Source organism: Pinus tabuliformis, chromosome 1_1 (genome assembly GCF_031772625.1).
Source record: "Pinus tabuliformis cultivar Carrire ecotype Pingquan chromosome 1_1, CPIR1, whole genome shotgun sequence".
In the NCBI taxonomy this organism is placed as follows: domain Eukaryota; kingdom Viridiplantae; phylum Streptophyta; class Pinopsida; order Pinales; family Pinaceae; genus Pinus; species Pinus tabuliformis.
The window spans coordinates 202,660,144-202,667,455 of record NC_142297.1 but is presented as its reverse complement, the minus strand read 5'-3'; positions in this window follow the sequence as shown (position 1 = coordinate 202,667,455).

The following is a 7,312-nucleotide window of genomic DNA, read 5'->3' as shown; positions in this document are numbered from 1 at the left end:
GGGTGAAATACAAGAGACTTGTACAACTATCAACATTTTCTTATCTGTCTATTCCCTCTCCTTATTAAGATCTTGTGTTTCTTCCATTTGATGATACCTTGATGGAAAATACGTTCCTTTCAGAGTGATTCTTGGTGAGATCACATGCTTGCACTTTTAACTAGTACCACCTATTGAAGAATCTAGGACAATTAGTTATGATAGGATTCTTTTAGCAATGATAAAAATTTGTGAAGCACTTTTACTTTTGTTGTTAGCTTGATCTTATTCTTATTATTAGTATATGTTCTTTTATTTCATCAAATTGCTACCAAAATACAAGAGACAAGAACACAAGATGGTGGCTCTCTGCTAGGGAAAAACATCTCTCTCTTAGAGAGGAAAACCATTTCTCGAATTTCTCTTATTGAAGCTTCTATTGATAAATGAAAAACTCTATACCCTTGCAAAGAATATCCTCCAATCACAAGTCAAGCCTTTTTCCTTCTTCTTCCGTCACTTCGTCCTCCTTCTTCTGGCACTTCGTTCTTCTTCCGGCAACTATTAGTAATCCTAGTTAAGCTTCTTCTAGAAGAGATATTCCTTGTTGATCCTTAGTAGATTCCTTCACATATGAAGAGAACCTTATCCCTTACCCAACTGAGCTCTTTCTTGAGATATAGTTGTAGGTTTGATATGAAAACAGTGTGGTCCTATTTCTTCCCATGTGTGAGGGGATTCCTTCGAGAACCTTATGTGAAAGTCCTCTTTCCTTCTTCACTTGAGTGTTATAGATCCAAATCTCACTCTTATGGTTTGTGATGCTGCACTCATGGCCTAGGGAAACCCCTCCTTCCAGACCTGGTCCTAAAATTTAAAAAACAGTGTTTTATCCCTTATACGCGACATTGCCTTGAGTTAAACACGTGTATACGCGGGTATGTGTATATCCAACCTGCGTATATGTATTAAAACACTTAAAAAAATATAAAATTCCTTATTTTCGAGCATAGATCGCGGGTTTTACCCGCTGATCACCTGTTAGTGCCCGTGGCCCAACTGTTCCCAACCAACTCCCAACTAAAAAACTACTTTGGGAGAGGTATAAAAAGACCTCAAAGGGAAGGCCTAAAGGAAGAGAGAAGAGAGAGAAATGTTATTATGCTGAGATTTTTCCCCTGACCAGGTCTGAAGTCCCTTGTGCCTTCTGCACTTCCCCCATTTGTACAGGAAACTCTTGTTTCCTTGTGTGTTGATGTTCATCCATTACTTGTGACATCATGGAGAGAGTCATGGAAGGAGTTTGTTAAAGGCTTGAGGCTGGAACGGATCCGGAAGGAAGCTTTGCTTGGAGCCTGCTGAAGGTGACTCAGGTGAAATCATTCCTTTTTATGTACTTTATTTGTCTATAATAAAAGAAACACATGTCTTGGTTCCCGAAATGAATCCTCTTTATGTTAATGATATTCATGTTTAGAATTCATATGTAAATGGTTGTTTGGATTTCATAACTAACTACCTTTATTTATAACATGAAGATGGTTTCTTTATAAGGTTTTGTCCATATACTGCTGTGTTCTTTGGAATTGGTTGTTTTGCAGGACAAAAGAGAAAAAGGGAACTCCAAGAAGGGTTTGGACCCTAAGGGCCTTCTCGAACGTAGGACCTAAGGTACATACCCTTTACAATAGAATTTGCTTATAATAGCATAATGGCTGTGAGAATGTGTGCTTCTTTGAATAGACAACTTTCAGTCTGCTAGGGTTTCAACCCAAAAAGCCCTAGGGGAACATTTCCCTCCATCAGAATTGGCGACTCCACTAGGGACAACACTCTTGTTGTTCCTAGTTTGGGTGTTTTTCATGCCAATCAGGGCTTAGCTGCCTGTTTGTTTGCTGTTGCTGTCTGGTCTGTTCTTGAACTTTAAGTTTTGCCAGTTTCTTCAGTTTGTTTTTTATTTTTCTTGAAACCTTTTATATACGCTGTTTTTCTTAGTTACAAAGGCGTATGTATGCATGTTTCTTTAAGTGAATTGTCTCTGAAGGTCTGTATGGTAGTTTGAGTTAGTCTGAAACAATCATTTTCCAGTATCAGTTATTTGTTTTACAGCGAGCATCTTGTTCCGAATTCTCTCTGAGTATAAGAAGTATTGGTCTTGTTTTTTGTTGATTGCAAGCGTCATCGTTTTTTGCTAAAGCACACAAGATTTCTTGCTAGGAATATTGGCTGCTCTGATTCATCAGGGTAGGAAGATTGATCTCAATCTTTGTGTTAACCTTGCTTTTGGTGACTTTTTGTTTGCTTGAAAAAAACCGCTTTTTGTGACCATCCACTTCTTTGTTTCATGAAAGTTGTTGATTGACACTTTCTTGGAATTTTTCTTTTTGATGTTTTTGGTTTTCATTGCCAAAGCTTTCATTGCTGCTTTTGATTGTTAAGAGCACTTTTAAGCACATTTATTTTTGTTGAGATTTCATCCGTTGTGTGGTGTCAACTTGCAAAAGTGTTTGATTGCCTATTCTTCAATCACAAGTTTCAGTGTTGTTGAGAGCATTTTTGAAAAGACTCTTTTGTTGTTACTTTTGAAGAAAATCTTTTTGAAAAAATTAGTTTTGCTTTCTTGAACTTGGTTTTCATTTGGTTTCCTTTTAGTGAGTGAAAGTGCTTTATGTTTGTCTTAGAACTTGTTTTTAGTGTTTAGATGAAATGAATAGTAGCATCTCATATTCCATCTAGACATTTTAAGTGGAAAGATAAAGATTGATAAGCAAGCAGCTTTCATTTTTTGTTGTTGTTTTTAGAGTAGTTTTAAATCTTGCATCCACATATATTTGTTGCATTAGGATAGGTTTGCATACCTTTTTAGGCATACAAAGAGTTGTTAACTTTTGTGAGTGTGAAGCGTGAATTAACAAAAAGAAAAGAAAAAGTTGTTTTATTAGAAGTTCCTCTGAACCCTATAGAAATTTCTCTTCATTGAAAAACGAAAAAGTGCATGTGCATGTAGTTAAGTTTTTGTTAATTTCTTTTGCGTAAAAAAACACCACTAGTTTCACTTCCGTTACCTTGTGACTTAAAGAACAACCTATTTTAAAATCAAGCACTAACTAAAATTCACTAGAACTTTTTGTTTAAGATAATGACACCAACAAGTTTAGGATTTGAGGGCCTTGGATTAGGCGAGTGGAGAGTTAACTCTCCAAGGCCATATAAACGTCAAACGTAGGAGTCTGAATAATGAGAGAAAATCCAATAGCGTTAGGAAGACCAGGAAAGCTCCGGATCTGGGAGTTAAGCACGAGGGTCTATGAAGACAAGGAAGAGAGATACCCCCTCTCCTACTTGTCCGAACTTACCTCACGACTGTTCCGCCTGGCTTCTGCGACGAGTTGGTATCCATGGTTGCTACTCCTAGGTTTCTACACAGGTGGCTGCGGAGGGGAATCCCGTGGCACCTGAGGTCGACTTTGCATCACTCTCGACAGTACTACTGGAGGGCACCCTTGCGAAGCTTGGGGGCTTGCACCGACGCAAGCTGTTGTTAGGAGGTCAGCATAACTTCCTCTGATACCTTCGCTGATAGGACTGGGCCCTCATCATTCCAGACTATCTTCGGAAGGACCCTTTTTTCACTTTCTTGTATTTTGGTGTCCGGTCCTAATCACCCGAAGCGGAAATACTTGGAAGTTGTTTGAATGGATATTATCTTTAGGGACTTTATAGTGTGTGCTCTGTGCTCTTAGTTGGCCTAACTTTCAATTTTTTGAGTCTATAGTTAGATCATAACAAAATATTCAAAGTGGCTGACTGATCTCCTAGACGGTCTCGAAGACTTCGTGGTCTTTCACCACCAAGTTTAGAGCCTTCTCCTAGAAGGCGCAGAGGTAATACTACCGGTGGGTTCCGTCCCACGCTGGTTGACGCATCGGGGATTGATCCTCCTCTCGGGGGCATTAGTGTTCAAGCAAGGCCTGGAACTTCTGAACAAGAGAGGGACACTCCAGTCCTTTCTCAAGTTCTCTTTCAATCGGAGAATAACATAGAGGTAGAAGAACTCTCAGAGTCGTTAGCAGCTCTGAATTCTCCACTACCATCTAGTCATACAGACGTATTACAATACGTTGGGACTCCGACGCATAGACCGTCAAGTCCAGGTTACGCTACGTGCTTACCATCGATGACCACTACTGGAAGCATGGCTTCTACAAGTGCTACGACTATGCAAATTCCAACATCAGTGCAAGGGGGAGGAACGATTTCCATCTCCTCTGCTTCCTTGTTTGGATCTTTTGCTAGCACATCTTTAGTTGGGTCTACCTCCATTCCGTTCACGAGTGGAAATGCCCAAACCAATGCTTTTGGTACTGGATTCTTTCCATTTGGCACCCACTCACAGGGTATTCCATTGGTTCCGTTTAGTGCCGCTACGTCCATGATGGGCGGATCGGCTTCATTCCAGGGTTTTCCTTTCAAAAGTGGTCATATACCACATTCCAACCCGATAGGATCCATGCCTTTTTCTTCTATAGGACAAAGCAGTAATCCTTTCCAAGGTTGGACTAACCCTGGGGTCAGTGGTGCGGGAACTGGGAATCCGTTTATCGACCAACATGGGAATAGGCCGTACTCCACTGTTAGTTCGTTTCAAAGTATTCCTCCCCTATCTTCGGCTTGGAATCCTTATCAGGGGTTATCAACTCCTTACAATCCTTTAGGAGGAAACTTTGCTGGTTATGGAGGTTTTGCGGCCGGAGTTGGTCAAACTCCGAATTTTGCTGGATCACAAGGCTTGCCTTTTGGTTCAGCCGGTTCTACTGGTTACTTCAGGTAGCTTGGTGCCTCCCAAAATCTAGGACAATATTTTCAGAACTTTGGGAGTTTTGCCCAGTCTGGGTGGAATCCCCAAGGTCCTCCTAGGTTTCCATTTCTAGAAACGTTGAACTTGCCAGATCTCACTAAGTTAAAAAATGACCCAATCAAATACAATCTGGCCTGGCCTCCCGTCCTAACCAAACTCCATTCGGACATTCCAAAATTCAAAGGGAAGAGTGGTGAGGACCCAGGCGACCATGTAACCACATTCCATTTGTGGTGCTCATCTAACTCCCTTATCGATGACTCGATTAGGTTGAGACTCTTTAAGCGCACCTTGACTGGTAATGCGGCCAAATGGTATATAGAGTTGCCAGGGGGCAACTTTACGTCTTTCGCTGACTTAGCCAATATTTTCTTAAATCATTTCCAGTTGCCTGTCCGTTATGATGCCAGAACTGAACTTCTGGCCACTTTTCGTCAGGATAAGGCAACTCACATTTCTGACCATATTCAGGAATGGAGACGGAGAAAGAGGCTCATTAAAGCCGAAATCCCTCCGGAGTACCGTCTCGAGTGGTTTTTGAAATCTTTACAACCCGAGATCTCCAAGGATGTCTCCATGTTTGGGGTCTATTCTGAGGAGCAAGCCATTTTTAGGGCACATCAATTAGAATTGATCTACTCTCAATCTGGGATCCTACAAAAATACTTTCCAGATGCTCCTGGGTCTAAGGTTGACGTAGCTAAGTCGAAGCCAGGTCCCCACGCGGATGGTATCATTGGGTCGGTAGACACAACTACCGTGAACTTGTTGAACCAATTGCAGCAGTTGTCCTTACAAACTGCTTCTAACAACCAAGTCACATCGTCTAATCCCCCGGCTTCCCAAACATCTTCAATTAATGCCATCCAGTCGGATAACCCCAAAGGAAATCAAAATTCCAATGGAAAAAAGAAAGGACGAGGTAAGAAAAAGAACCAGGACGGGAAGCCTGATGCAAATAAGTCCGGCAACAATGCTGGTGGTGGTAGAAATGAGTCTTATAAGAAAGTTAAGTTTCCATGCAAGTTGTGCAGTGGAGACCATTTAACTCATCTCTGCCCTAAGATTGAAGACGCTCAGCGCTTTTTAGGACAGCAAGGGACTTCTAGTTCTCAGGCTGTGTTAACTAACCCTTTTCCCCAAGGGCAACAACTTCTTGCTCGCGCAAGTTCAAATCCTAATACCTCCACAGGGGGCAACCACGAAGGGGAAAAATCATCGAATGTTTTCATGATGGGTTCTAACGTCCATGTGACTAATCGGTCACGTGATTATGGTGAAGCCGAAACTTCCAAGGATAAGACTGTTCCCGGAATACCGACCTTCATATTGAGCGACCCCCTGTTGAGACTATACCACGGATACCGAAAGGTTCCGCTAAACGCGCGACTATTAATCCTAATGCTAGGGCCGCCCAGAATTACTCCATTGTGGAGGATTTGGCTCAGAGTCCATGCGCCATGTCCGATTTAGAGTTTCCCCAGTCGTGTCCGGCTCAGCGAAGTGCTTTACTTTCCACGATTGGAGCAATCAATCCAACTAATTCTTTGGTGCTCACTTTTGACATGTTAAATGTCAAAAAGCGACTCCCTCATCATATGGCTTTCCAAATAAAGTCTACATACCGGAAAATCAACATTTTTCGTACCGTTATTGATGAAGGATCTTCCACATGCGTCATGTCGATGTCATGCTGGAAGGCTATTGGATCACCTTCGGCTGTTCCTTCTCCCACCGTCTTGACTGCATTTGATGGTCATTCTCATAAGCCACATGGGATTATCCCGGCCTTTCCTATATGTATTGGGGGGAAGGTCGTCAATATTGAAGTAGAAGTCATAGATGCTAACCTAGATTATAATCTCCTATTAGGAAGGAACTGGGTATACGAAATGGACGCCATTGTTTCGACGCTGTTTCGTGTCATTTGCTTTCCTCATGAGGGGAAAATCATTAAGGTTGATCAAATGGATTATTGTCCAGTCGATCCTCAAGCAAGCTCTGACTCTACTGTTCCTTTAGTGGATAACCCTCGCTCGCCTACCGAGAAAATAGGAGTGGGAATGTATTCCTCACTGATGGGTATCTTTGATCTTCCCTCTCCTTTCGCTAAAATCAATGCCATTTCATCATCTAAGCAGTCCCCTCGAGAAGAGTTCTTTCAAACTCATTATTTTTCAGACCCTTGGACCTTGCCTTCACCTACAACCACATTAATTGAAGGAAAAGTAAATGGAATGGCATTCCCTATATATGCAACTGAGCTTAGATATCAGTCTATCGTAGACTCTGCAGACAACCACCCTGCTCCTTTTTCCGAAGAGGAGTTAGATGGTGATGTGGCCCCGGCTTGGAGCCTTGATTCTACCTCTGCCTTGGAATGCTTAGATACAATTTTACCTTCTGAAGAAGCAATCCTCGAAGAAATGATGGGTATAGATCGACCTTGGGATGACTTACACCATCATTCATACT